Genomic DNA, 14,706 nt, shown 5'->3' with positions numbered 1-14,706 from the left:
AAAGAGGGCATTGGATCACATGGAACTGGAGTTACAAATGGTTGTGAGATATCATGTGGGTGCTGGTACCAAACTTGGGTCCTCTGCAAGAGCAACCAGTGCTTTTAACTGAGCCATCTAGTGACTTTTAAAATGTAGATTCTGGGGGTTAAACTAAAGTCCTCATGCTTGCCCAGCAAAGGCTTTATTGGCTCAGCCCTCTCTCTAGCCTGTGGGGCACCCAGGGCCTCTATGTGCTATAGAGCAGGCTGTGTCCTATTTGGAGGGAAAGTAAGGCCAGAAATCCTGTATCGTTTTACTCCCTTGAGTCAGTGTTTCTGGAGAAGTGTTAACAATTTAATGTAGACTCAAGCGTTCTTCTATGGCCCCACTATGGCTCCCCACAGCCACAGCTGATGGTGTTTGCTCTGTGTGCACCACTTTGGCCATTAACATGGCACTAGATGAATTTCTTCATCATAAATAAAGCCACATACTTCCTTTGAAGGAAAGACTTTATTTTTAGTTATGTGTATATGAGTGTGGGTTTGTGCATGTGAGTGCAGTGCCCGAGGAGCCCAGAAGACGGCGTCACATGACCCGGAGCTGGAGTTACAGGTGGCTGTGAGCTACAGGATGTTAATGCTGGTAACTCAATCCAGGTCCTCTACAAGAGCAGCAAGTGCTCTTAGCCATGTAGTCAGATCTCCAGCAGCCCTCTGCACATTTTTATTGCACTAGCATTTATTTTTCCACGTTTCTGGTGCAAAGCCCTTTTCATTAGCTCATCTTACCACCATATTGCTGCACGCCCTTAGGTTACTCATTAACACTCAGTTCCTTAGACTCTGCCTCTTCCATGGGAAAGTGTCCATAGCAACCCTGTCTAGCATTAGTTTAGCACAGAGTGAGTTCTTGATCAATGCTCCCCATTGTTATTGGCTGTTCTGTTAGTCTCCCCACCTTGGGCAAGGGCTCTATGTTCTTCGTGGTAGCTGTTTCCTTGTTAAGAAGAGGAGGAAGTCTTAGTTAAGGCCAGGGAGAGCCCAAAGGAGAAACTTCTTGAGTGTAGCGGGATACCGAAACTGAAGCAGGGTCCCACCCTCTCTGTGCATGAACCAAAGGTCAGTCACTTGACAAGTCCGTGAACTGAGCGATGCGCTCTCACTGTTGCCTTGGACATCGCTTGGAGGACTTTTGCCTAGACAGTGCAGGAGGGTAAGTCAGAGTTTGTGAATATTTTCTTTGCTAAGGAGGGGTTTTAAAGGCATAATTATTACAGAAGATGTTTGTAGACCTTGAAAGGAAGTATTATTTTTAGGCTAAGTAGGTCCTCTAACAGGTTTTTTTGTTGTTGTTGTTATTGTTGTTTTTTTAAGTCCCTTTTGACATTGCCATTGGCTTCTAAACTTGGTAAAATCTCGGGGGTACTTTAGTGTCCACATTATCCTGCCCTTTGCTTCCCTGTTTGTTTGCTTACAGGCTTGTGGATTTAAAGGCTTTTCCTCTTGTGAGTTGTGGCGCTCAGGAGGGTGATCTCCCTCTTCATCTCATAGCTAAGAAGGGATCAGATGACTGACTAAAATAGTTGGGAACCTACAGACATAAAATGAATCTTATATGCAAAACACCTTGATTATCCTGTAAATATTGACTGCTTTGAATTGTTTGTACAGTGTTGGTTGTACTATGAAAATTTGCTGATTACTCAAGTTTAACCTTCATAGGTTGTTGTTGGCTCTGAGCTCACACTGAACATGGCCAAATTTCTATACAAACATTTTACTTGGGACTGAAACTGTAGTTGGATATGTGTATTTAAAATTTTTGTTTTTTAAAGCTGTGTATATTAATGGAGCTTGTAAATGTTTAAATAGTCAATTAGTAGAAACCTTAAAAGAACAACTATTTTTAAAATATCAGAAGTTTATAATTTTGGTATTTTAGTATTATATTTGAGTTTAGTGACAAGCAGGATTGTCAATGTGTAGAGGTCCCTGTGTGCCTTTTATTTTTGAGGTTCTTATTAGATTGACACACTTAATCTGATTGGAAAGGAAACATTTTCTTCTTGCTCTATTACCAGAAGTTAAATTCAAAGCTAGGACTGATACTGTGTAAAAACTATATTTATAGGATAATCAATATTTATATGTTTTGAATATAAGATTTATTTTATATCTGTAGGTTCCCAACTATTAATAGCCATCTGATCCCTTTTTAGCTATGAGGTGAACAGGGAGATTACCCTCCTGAGAGCCTAATAGTGTAACTGAATGTTCCCAACAGAGGGCAAAAGTCAGTATCTGCCTGAGTTACTCTTGTGGAGTGTGACTCTGCATTCTTCAATTTAAATCATGGTGTGTGTGTGTGTGTGTGTGTGTGTGTGTGTGTTGTATGTACATAGTGAGCCCCTGTGTGTGCAGGTATGGGTATACACATAAAGGTAATAGAGACCAGAGATTCCTATCACTGTCTCTCACTGGAGTGCACTGGTTCTGCTAGACCGGCTGGCCAGTCTGCTCCAGACATCTGTCCATCTCTGCGTCTTAAGTCACAGGTGCACACTGCTGCCTCTGGCCTTTTACAGAGATGTTGCATGTGGAACTCAGGTCTTCATGCTTGCCTGGCAAGCACATAACTTATCCAGTCACGGCACTGCCCCCTAAGTGATGCTCCTTTGAACACATTCTCCAGTGTGTTGATTCTCCAGTGAAGCATCTGTCATTTGTATGCCTTAAAGAGGGTTGAAAATCCAGCTTTCTCCTGTGAGCTTCCAGCACCACATCCAGCATTTAGGAGTAAAAAGAGGGTGAGGTTCCTGGAGATGTTTATGGTCTGACTTATTTTTATCTTGGCTGTAAACTTTTGTTCAAATTCCAAGGCAGATGTCAGTGTCATGTGGACTCTAAACTCCACATAGTCTCTGAGAAAGGAATGTAAAACATTTTGTTCTTTGACCCAACTGTTCTCCGTGTTGTAGGAGGACACATGTGTATAGGTTGTACCTGACATTGTTTAAAATAGGTTTCTGTTTTTCAGCAGCTCAATATGGAAACTGTTTTTTTTTTTTTTCAATTTACCTTTAGTAATTGTGTATTAGAAGAAATGGCCAGATACATGTACAATCTGCACAGTCTCATTTCTAGTTAAGCAATTCCAAAATAAAGTGTATGGAGAAGTCTCCGTTAAGTTTCCCCGCATAGTTACTTTGTCACTCATTTATGGAGATCAGTATAAAGTTAAATAAAAGGCTTGAGCCTGCCTTGGAGTATAGTGACAAAGACTTTATAGAATTGTTAGCTAAGGTGAATAAAAGGATTATGGAAGGGTTATATTAAAGTAGGTTATTGCTAAGGCTTGTGTGTGTGAAGGCTTTGGTTTAGGAATATGGCTGTGCATTTTCTTAATTATTAAAAGTATATTGTAGGGGTCTGGGAAGATGACTCAGTTGGTAAAGTGCTTGCCTAACAAGCATGAGGATTTGAGTTTGGACTCCCAGAACCCACATACAAGACTGGCCATGGCAACACAAGCCCAGAATCCTGGCAGTACAAGATGAGAGGCAGACACAGGAGGGTTTTGGGAGCTAGCCTGGCCTACCTGGTGACATTACAGGTCAGTCGGGGAACCTGTCTCCAACAGAAGGTGGAGGGTGTGAAGACCACTGGCCTCCATGTGTATACACACACTCATACTACAAGTGCATAGACATACATGAACACAGGAAGCAAATACATTGTGTCAGATGTTTAGATGTAATTCATAATAATACTAACTTTGCTATGATCGTTATAAATCTACAATTTTGATGCCACTATTTACTGCTATCTGTCATATTCACTACTTTTTGCTATTTTCTTAGAAAAAAAAAAGCTTTCTACAATATGCAGGTGATTCCCTTCTATTTCACAATTTCATACAACTTACCAGGCCAAATGGCATAGTCTGCCTTGGGTAGAGTCGCAGTCATCAGTATTGAGCAGGAAGCCCGGGCCTGGGCTGGGGAAGCTCTCCAGCCTCTCTGGCTCAGCATTCCCAAGACTCAGAATGAATGTCCTTCACTAACTCAGAGCCTGAATTCCTGGAATCCACCGTGCTTCCTCCTCCCTGTTCCTAGTTCACCCGACGGCTCCGGCTGAAGCTCCTCGTGGCCTTCCCATTTCCTGCTGTGTAAGGATCATCAACTGCTTGGCTCCCTGTAATTTGTGGTCATCATCTTGCCCTTTATCATATCTCCCATCTCTTGCCTCATTTTTTCTTCTCAAAGTCTCTCATTTATAACCAGAGTTTGGCTCTTTCTCAAGGTCTGCTGACCACCGTTGTTGGATTTCTCCTGGTCCTTCCTCACTTGGTTGAGTATACTGTTTTGTGCTTTTGTGTTTTCTTCCTGTGTCCTATGTTGTGTAAATTTTCATGGGTTCTCTGCTGTTTTGCTCCTTCCATGCTAACTGACTTGAAACAGCTAAGTTGTCTTACTCTTTGTTCCTATGATGGGCTGTAGGTTGTAGGTGGTTTGGTCTGATTTCTCCTGTGTTGCCTTGCATAGATACTGAACGGAACTGTATGTGGAGTCACTCACCTGTGAGTCACTGAGTAGCACACATTTTGCCCCTCTGCTAGAGTGGGTATTTGAGGACTCAGCTAAAGAAATGCAGAGTGGCTTTCTGAGTTAGGGCTGCAGCACCCAAAGCTGCAGTGGAGAAGTTCTTCAGATCTTGCTGTGTGGGGCCTCAGGTCCCTTTCTAGAGGAAGGCCAGGCAGAGAGGAATTGAGAAGTTACCCCACACAGTGCTGACTTGCAGGACATTTCCATGAATTCATAGTGGAAATAAATACAGTTAGTGAAGCTAGAATGCTGCTTTGGGGAAAAGAGGTTTGTCCCTCCCTACATGATTGGCATCCTGGATGTAGTACCTGCCTTGTTGCTGTGACAAAATACCAGAGAGAGCAAGTTAAGGAACGAAGGAACAAAGGAAGGGAGGGAGGGAGGAAGGAAGGAAGGAGGAAAGAAGGGAGGCTTTGTTTTGGCTCATGGTTTGAGGGCATAATCCATCTCAACTAGGAAAGCATGCTGTGAGGAGAGAGGCCCTAGCTGTGGCAGCAGGGGTAATTGACTTGCCCAAGGTCTGTCACTCATAAGAACAGGGCTGTCCCTGAATCAGGTGTTGCCTGAGCTGAGATCTCAGTGGGTCCTGAGAGTGCTGTGTGGGTTATACATTAATAATAACTTCTGCATGATCATATCTTGTGCCCTTGGTGACATCGCTGACCTCATCAGGCAGGGCAAGAACCGAGACTGATCCTGACACCCAATCTTGAGTTTTCCCAGCGGCTTGTGAATAAAAGGTCAGGAAAAATGAGAGTTGGCATGTGGCAGTGACTGAAACTGTACACAGGAGAAGTGATGTGTTGGAATATGGAAGTGGGAGAAGGTGGATGACAAGCGTTACCTTCAGTGTGAGGGCCCAGAGGCTGCTGGAGAAGGGCCTCCTGCTAAGCAAGGAGCCTGACTGGATGGCAGTGACCACTGTCAATGTGAGGCTGGGGAAGGGGGACCGGAGGCCACCAGCATACACTGTGCTGCTGTATGTCTGGATTGGTATTAAACTAAGAAAATCAGAGGGGAGAGCAAGAGGTGTGGATGACATGGGCAGAGCCATCTCAGGGCTTTATGCGTACAGTCATGGGTCACACACAGGATTATGATGGGGCTGAAAGTTCCTGTCACCTAGTCCCAGTACAGCGTGTGGTGCTCAGATGCCATGGTGACAGTGGTATGAGCAAGCCTCCTGTACTGCCAGTCCTAATAAAAGTGCAATACAGCCAGGTGTGGTGGTGTTCTCCCCAGAATTCTAGCATTGATGAGGCTGACGCAGGAGGATTGCCAAAGATTCGAATCCAGCCTGGACTAAATAGCAAGACTCCATCTCAAACAATCAAACAACAACAAACCCAAATAGACACGACAGTGTAGGTGATTGTGTGCAAAGCTGCTTACTACCAAATAACTGAAGTGCTTTCTGTCTCTGTATTGCACCTTTCGAATCACTGTGGAGGGCACACCTTCTCTTTATATATCTAAAAAAAGTGTTAACAGTAAGGCAGCCTCAGGTGGGTCCTCGTGGGGACAGACAGGCCCATGCCTGTTGCTCTCCATCACCACATTTAAGGGGGCAAGGCATGAAGCACAAAGAGTGATATTGGTACTTTGGCCCTCCCATACAACGAGTGTTTTTAGTAAAAGATATTCAAAAAGTAAAAACAAGAATATAGGCAAACTTATAGGATATGGATGTAAAGGGACTTTTTTTTATTTTATAAAGCTGTATAGTGTGTTTTAGGGTAAATGTTATTACAAAAGAACCAGAAAGAAACAAAACAAAAAATAAAACATAAGAACAACAACAACAACAACAAATCCTAAAAGGTTTATGAAATAAAAAGTTAAAGAAAGATTAAAAAGTGGTTGGAGAGATGGCTCAGCAACTAAGAGCTTACACGGGTCTTACATAGGACCTGGCTTCACTTCCAATCCCACGTGACTGACAGTCTTCCGTAGCTCCAGTTAGGGGACCTGGTGCCCTCTCCTGGCATCCATGGGTACTGCACACATGTGGCTCACATACACAGGCAGGCAAATACTCATCTACAAAATACATAAAAATTAATAAATAAAGGGTTAAATGAATGAATGCAGTGCAACCTGGTGTGGTGGACGCAGCCCATAGCAGGGCACGGCAATGGCCTCTTCAGACCCAGTCCCCCAGGACCGCCCCAGAACAAACCATTCCTACACACTGCTCACAGTATGACTCGTATACAGATACACCTTTTGAAATTCATGTATACTATATTCTTGGTGTAACCTTGTCTGTGTTTTGATGTATTTTTGTGCATAAACACTTGCCAGTTCAGTGTGGAGTAGGTTGTGTCACCAGAGTGTGTGAGTGTGACAGGATCCATTAACCTTTGTCTGGACAAGCAATATACAACTGTACTTTCAAGAGTGTTTATCTTTATTTTAATTACATGTCTATGTAGTAATATGTGAATGTGAGTTTAAGTAGCCACGGAGGCCAGAGGGCACTGAATCTCCTGGAGCTGGAAGGACAGGCAGTTGTGAGCCACATAATGTGGGTGCTGAGAATTGAACTCTGGTCCTGTGCAAGAGCAGCAAGTGCTCTCAAGCATTGAGCCGTCTCTCCAGCTACACATACGTTAAAGAAATCTCCCCCTCCTCCCATCCCGTGTGTGCTGAGGTCAGAGGACAGCTTGCAGGAGTCTGGTCTCTCCTTCCACCATGCAGCTTCTGGTGATTTATCCTGGGTCTTAGCCTTGGAGGTAAGCCCCTTTACCACTGAGCCATCCCTCTGGCTCATGACTGTATGCCACGGTGTGGAAGGTGCCTTTATTCTTTTAGTCATGGGTTGTCTCCAGGGCTTCGTGTAGAGACAGTCTTCAGTTGGTGGTTCTTGAAGCTGCACAGCACTTAGGTGTGGGCTGGAATAAGCAACGGCAGAATAGAACTGATGAACATGTGTGATCCTAGCACAGGGTAACAAGCAGCAGCAAGTGCCTGTTTTCTTCCTACAGACCGAGAATGTCTTTTACTTTTTCGGGGTGGACAGCAGGATCCAAGCTGGCCTCAAACTTACTATGTGCTGAGGATGACCTTGAACTCCTGATCCTCTTGCCTCCACTTCCCAAAGGCTGAGATTAGAGGCATATGCCACTATTCCTGGATGTATTTTTCTTTTGTTTTGTTTTACATTTTAAGTAAGTGATCAAATACCAAAGCAAAACTGAAGGCTGCTGATAGAGACGACACAGACGGACAAAACCTGAAATATTTACAACTCAGTGTTTTATAGAACGTTTCTCACTTCCAGATGAAGCAGAGCAGTTGAGCTGTGTTCCCTTTTAGGGGTGTGTGGAAAAGACACATAGAGGGCCACTTTCTCAAACATGTGCTTTCCCCACATACAGAGAGGAGTTAATACTTCCAATGTGAGATTTTTCTGTGGGGTTTGTGTCTTTTCCATTTCTCATGCCCTCCAGAAGTATTTCGGCCACTGTGTAAATGAAGAAATGAGGTTTCTTGGAAGTCCCAGCAAGCCTAAAGTATCACATTTAACAGGAAAGTGTACATGACTTAAACCAGAGGTGAACAAAGTTTGTTAAAATGAGCTTGGAGTTTAAAATTCTGGCTTGAAAATGCAAATATTGGTGATTGTCCCTTGGGTCTCTAATATTATAAACAAGACAAGGTATACAGTCAGAATGTTACTGAAGAATTGTATAATTTTATTAAAATCTGTACAGTAAGGAATGGCTTTGGTATGATGTGTAAAGAGTTATAAAGAAAATATGGGGTATAGAATTTGCAACTAATTAAAAAGTAAGATATTATTCACCTGTAAGAAAGATGAGACTTAACATTCTCAATATAAATAATAAAATAGAATGGGCTGGAGATATGGCTCAGTGGTTAAGAGCACCAGCTGCTCTTGCAGAGACCTGGGCTTGATTCCCAGCACCCACATGGTAGCTCACAACAACCTGTAACTCTAGTTCCAGGACCCAATACCCTCTTCTGACCTCTGCTGGTTCCAGACACACATGCATGTAGGCAAACACCCATACATGTAAAATAAATAAAATAAAATAAAATAAAGTAAAATACAATAATAAAATAAAATAAAATAGGTTCTAGTTCAATCGGAAGTGAGGTACATGTTTATTTTTGAAAAGCAGATATTAAAACTTTATTATCTCATGTATTTAACTGTGAAGTGTAAGAAGTCAATTTTATGTTGCTAAGCAATGTGTCATCTAGAGACCAGGAAGCGCTCCCAAGGGAGGGGCTTTTGAGCTGGCAGTCAAGGACTAGGGAGGCAGAGATGAAGAAGGTGACTGTCCTAGACAGGGCAGATAGGTCTCCAGGAGACAGGTGTGGCCCAGGAGATGTCACAGAAAGCATCACTGTGTGTCTCACATCTGGGGACAGGAGTTCCCCTTCTTCTTTTCGTTGTATGTCCAGTGTCGATAGCACAGTCCTTGCTGCAAAGGGGTAAACTTTCAGCAAGGCATATTGAAAGAACAAGAATAAACGGGCGTTTCCTGGGGACTCCTGGTGTAACCCTGGGTACAGGATTGCTCAGAGAACACTGCTCCCTCCTCTGAAGCGAGGCTTGTCCTTTGCCTGAGATGATGGCTGTTGCAGGAGGCTGCCCGGGGCACTTGGAACAGCTTCCTAAGCCTCTGTTGCCCGTTCAAGTGTCTGCGTGGAGTTGGACCTGGGAGCTAGAAAAGGCAGGAAGACAAATGCAGAGTGATCTGGCTGGATCTGAGTCTGCTCTGAGGTGAACTGGAGTCTGCATTATTATACTATCAAGGACAAATCTGAGACAGGATGAGTGTGGCCACCCTGTTCCTTAACCAGCTGAGGGAGGATTGATACCAGAACCCATCATCCTGGGCACCCTGGGAGCTCTGTGATAGCCCGACAGCACGGGTGAGTGGGTTTAGAGCCCAGTAAAGTTAAAATGCAACTATCAGGAGCTCTTGTCTTTTCATAAGCAAGTGTGAGCTGAGTTATGATGGTTCCATCTGTAGGCTCAGGCTCCTGAAGACGGTGTCAAGAAGGACAAGAGGGTTGCATGTTCACCAAATCTGTGCAGTACGATTGTGGCATCCATGTGAGGGACTGTTTTAAAAGGTAATTGCCATGAAATCAAGGTTAAATGTAGATTTGCAAAACTGAGGAAAAAGGGGGTAATTTAGAAAAAAGGGCAAAGCAATTTGAGACAAAAGGAAAGAAAGTGTATTCACATTTCTTCTTTCATCAGTTGCTTTAGTTATTTTTGAGACAGGGTTGAGCTATGTACTTCAAGCTGGACTTGCACTTACTGTGTGTCCCATGCTGGCCTCAAACTGGAGCAACCCTCCTGCTTCAGCTTTCTGAGTTCCAGGATTGCAGGTATGCACTGCCATATCTGGTGTCACTGTTATTCTCGTGTGTATGGTAGGTACATGCCTGTGTGCGCACGTATGAGTGTGTGTGTTGTGCATGCATACGGACTACAGAAGGCATTACTTTCTGCACTTTTTCTTTTTTCCTTTTTGTGAGGCAGGGTCTCACTCACTCAGAGTTCCTTCATTTGCTCAGGCTGTCTGGCCGGTGGGCTTGGAAACTCCGCTGTGTCTGTTTGCCCAGCTCCGGGGTTCCTGGTGCACACAGCTACATCTAGCTTCTACATGGATGCTGGTATCTGAACTCAGGTCCACATGCTTGTACAGCAGGTATTAACTGACTTGAACCATTTCCCCAGGCCCTGTCACCGGATTGTTAGGGTGGTTAATAATCAGTTTGTTGCCATGGGAATGGCATAGATGTGCTTTAGTTTGCTTTGTTTTAAAAAGAATGCATAGAGTAGAATGTAGTTGGGGTGCTCCCACCAAAATTAAAGAATTGGATAAAATGATCTCAAAATTAGTGAACTCTGAGCATCTAAGTTACACCCCCCATCTGCCCATGGTTATTTTCTTAAACACTAGTAATGAATAGGTTGATACTTGTCATTGGAATTAACATTTCCAAAGATGGTCCCCAGATGCTCCACAAGGTCCCTAATGATCTGTCACCAGGCTTTTCTCCATTCTTTCTTCACTGTGTAACAATCCCTATCAAGGCCACACTGCATAAAGCAGCTTCCAGGTCCCTGGAGCTCACATCCCTTGTATATGATGTTTGGGACATGCCTGGCATGCTCTGGGACTGCCCATATCCACGCCAGTGGGCACACACCTGTGCCTTCCGACACTGGCTCTTCTCCCGCTTCCTGTAGGAGATTAATCTGACAGCCATCCTTGGGCAGACAGTTTCATAGGATGTCTCTGATGTCACAATGACAGCATTTACTAACACATTGCCCTTCTCGGTTTGCATGTGTGCTTGGCTAACCCGAGTGTTCCGGCAGGCAGTGAATCATGTTTGCTCTGCATGCCCTCATGCAGGGCATGTCTTGTGGGCCATACATTTCTCCCAGACAAGGTGGTTTGAGGGACCATGGAGTTTGTTTCACTTTAGTAGATAATCATTCCATGCACAAGCTACTGTTCTTTCACATTTTCAGCAGGATTTAGCTGCTGGCTGTCGCTGAGAATATTAAACAAGCATTTCTTTTTCTTTCCCAGTAGTTCACTACTGCATCTGTTGAAAGCATATTTCTTTTGTTTCTAGGGACATTGGCTCCATAGACATTCGACCCCCTAGAGTCCTCCTATTTTGGTGAAATTATCTGATAATTCTTACTTACATGTTTATGGCATAATATATTATTGCTCTCAGGCGCACTTATAGTTTAATAGCAGTTCCTGGGGACGAAAATGTTCAACTTGAAAGAATGAATTCATTTCTGTGAGTAGATTTGCATCCACTGAGCAGCTTGGGTAAGTGATGGGTTTTAAGAAAACAGGGTGTCACTCTGTTGGCCCTAAAATCACACCAGGCTTGCCAGCTGACAAGTATACATTTACATGTTTAGTACCTCCCACTGGGAATAGGCTTTTCCTGAGGTTGCTGCTTTGCAGACTCCGCCACACCACCTGGGTAAATTTGGGCGGCATTCTCCCTGCTCCCTGTTAGTCTGAAGGTCATGGCGTATTTCAGAGCACTCATTCTGCTTCACCTCCCTGGGAGTTCTCTTGCCTGTTTGGTACTAGAAATACATAATCATATAATATCTAAGCCAGTTCCTGTGAACTTGTCACAGATACAGATAACTTCTCAGCTGCTGACTTGATGTGTAAAAAGACAGTTTTTCTTGCTGAAAGTGAAATTCTAGAAGACTCAGATGTTTGAACTCTTTCCAGGGTGGATTACTCAAGAGGAAACAAAACGCACGATCCTGTATAATTGCTTGTTATTTTGAAGACGGAAATGTTATGTGTATTTTTCTTCCCCAAGGGCTGTGTTGAGGGCAGGATCGTGTTAGTGTTTTTAATAGGTCTATGGGATATTGCCAATATATGGAACTCACAAACAAGCAAGGCTGGTATCCATTTGGCTGGACGATGAAGCATTCCAGAAGGACTCCATTCCTACTGACAGAAAAGTCACACAGGAATTTTGAGATGAATGTATGAAAAAAAAAAAAAGCAAACGAATCTAGGCTTGTTTTATTTGAATGTGAAACCTGACTACATCTTTGTGCATGTGTATTGTGTGTGTGTGTGGGTGGGGGGGCATATTCTTAGCATCTTAGCTGTCCTAAAAGGTGAAACTCTTAGGCCAGGACAGAACATAGAGGCCAAGTGCTTGAACTTTTGCATTGATCTGTCTGTGTTGAAGTCTTTAACTGTGTCCAACTTGTGTGGTGGACCAGGTAGTCCCTTGTCATGTGCCTCAATTTCCTGTAAATAGAGATATTGGTGCATGTCTCTGAGAGGATTTGTGATTATCAGCTACCTTGACACACAGCAAAGATTCTATAGCAATGTTGGCCACATTTGTGGATTTAATATGTATTATTTGTTGTTAGTAAACTGTTCTGAAATGGTAGTGTTACACAGTTAATTCAGAAAGAAGAAAACAATTGCTTAGAAGAGGCAAATGTTTTGGGGTCTGAGGAGATAGCTCATTTGGCAAAGTGCTAGCAGAGGACCTTAGTTTGATGCTAAGAACCCATGTTCAAACTAGCTGGGAGGAGTGAGTGCTTGGCATCCCTGGTGGGAAAGTGGAGACAGGTGGATCCCTGGAGCTTCCTGGTTGGTCAGCTCAGACTACTTGATGAACTTCAGGCCTGTTGGAAGCCTATTTTCCCTTCACACAGACACACACATACACACACACACACACACACACACACACACGCACACGCACACGCACACGCACACGCACACACTCTAACATATACATACACCTTCCCCCACAAAAGAGTACATTTTTTTTTTTAATCCAAAAGCAGTATTTAATTTTGATGGTAAAAGTGGTATGGGTTTTCCTTTATCCATGAGACATTACGTTGAAAAGAGGGAAGCACGTGAGGACTCGTGGTGTGCTTCCTATAGTATCCCTTGTTTATTAGTGTTTGACTGAAAGTCTTCACCCTCAGGACCAGATAATACCTGTTTATGGAAAGCTCTCCACTCTGAAAGCTGGCTAGCTTTGTGGAGTTCACGTCTTTTGTCCATTCTGTGTTAGGGTTCTATATTGTCTAATCCGAGCTGGATGGGAATGGCACTAGTGTGCCGATTCCCTTCCAAGAAAAACACTGGGTGTTTCAGGAAGTGGGTGGGTGAGTCAGAGGACGGCGCTTTTCCTCTTAGTCAGTCTTGAACTTGCTGGAAACAGGCTGACTTTCACCCAGAGTTCTGCTTTTTGGATCGGATGTTCAATCAGTGGACACAGCACCACACTGACAGCAGGGCTTTGTTGGTATGTGCACTCAGCCCACGCAGCGAATCTTAGTGAGCATGGCTGGTGAGTTCTTTAAAAAAAAAAAAATCTCAGTTCAGTTCTACATCCTTAAACTAGTTTCTTCTCTATGACAGTCTTGCTTCAAGCAGGAATGGTGTGAAGCAGCTACTGGTATAAATTTGGGAAGGAAATTGATAGTAACACTTATTTTGGTCAGAAAATATCCTGCCATTCTTAGCACACATATCCTTCTCTCTATAACATTCTCGCAGCACAAGGATTATTTTTCAAAAGACTGTACTAGTCTGCCACACTCTAGAGTTGTATAGACGAGATCTGGCGCGTTCAGGGTGGTATGGCCGTAGACTCATACAAAAGAAAACACTATTTATGTAAACAATTTCGTTAAGACTTTAGACAACACAGTTGTTTTCAGTTTTAATGAAAAAAACTTGTTTTAAGTCATTTTCCTTGTAGCTGTGATGTAAGTAAGTTATTAACCATGTTCACTAAAGATTGGTGTGAAAATCCCACTGTGGCCTCTCTTTTGCAACTTTTGAGTAAGGTATTGAAGTGTGGGATGTGTGTGGCAAATTCAATTAGTAAAGTTTATTTTGTGGTCCTTAAAAAAAAATAGAGTTGTATAGAAGATAAGAGAATCCCTAAGAGTGGTTCTTCATAGTAACATTTAAAATTCTAAGTTCATGCTATGTGGTTACTCAATGACAGCTAAGGACATGACCTCTCCACCTCTCCAAGGTATAGTTAAGAAGATTTTATTGAAGTTGTGAGAGGAACAGTTACCAAATGACTAGGTGTCCGTACTTTTGAGTTAGTTAGAAAAATCGTTAAAAGAGAAATGGAGGCAGGTGGAGAGATGGCTCATCAGTTAACATCACTTGCTGCTCTTCCAGAGGACCTGAGTTTGATTCACAGCTCCCACACTGGACAGCTCACAACTGCCTGTAACTCTAGTTCTGGAAAATCCAGCACCAGAGAATTCACGGTGTAGACCCCGAGCTCAGAGAGATCTATCTACCTCTGCCTCGTGAGTGCAAGGATTCAAGTGTGCACTACCATGCCTGGCTCCGGTCTCTCAGCTCTGTCCTAGGAAAGAGCAACAGCATTCCATTTGCTTTCTAAGAGCAAATTGCTGTAATTTGAGCCTTTGTAAGGTCTGTAAGGCTGGCCAGATAGTCTGGGGGCTTTTTAGGTAGTGGCATGCCTGTCTTTTGCCAGTTTATATTAGTAGATTGCTCATTTATAGTCTTTTGTTTTTTGAATTTCTGGCACATGGGCCTGGA

The 14,706-nt window shown here is 43.3% G+C and overlaps 1 protein-coding gene across 4 annotated transcripts in view; it reads left to right on the top strand.

The window, feature by feature from the left end:
• Nucleotides 1–14,706, top strand: part of Eps8 (epidermal growth factor receptor pathway substrate 8) — a 172,736-nt gene that overhangs the window by 73,240 nt on the left and 84,790 nt on the right. Inside the window, exon 1 of one of the 4 annotated variants that reach the window (XM_036180595.1) lies at nt 889–1,197. The exons of the other annotated variants lie outside the window; for them this stretch is intronic. The gene's annotated coding sequence lies outside the window, so the exon portion shown is untranslated. Of the gene's footprint in view, nt 1–888; nt 1,198–14,706 lie in introns of those variants that run through there. 4 annotated transcript variants of the gene reach the window in all.

The sequence above is a fragment of the Onychomys torridus genome, chromosome 3, assembly GCF_903995425.1.
Source record: "Onychomys torridus chromosome 3, mOncTor1.1, whole genome shotgun sequence".
Taxonomy (NCBI): Eukaryota; Metazoa; Chordata; class Mammalia; order Rodentia; family Cricetidae; genus Onychomys; species Onychomys torridus.
The sequence above is the reverse complement of the archived record's forward strand: the minus strand, read 5'-3'. Positions and strand labels throughout refer to the sequence as shown.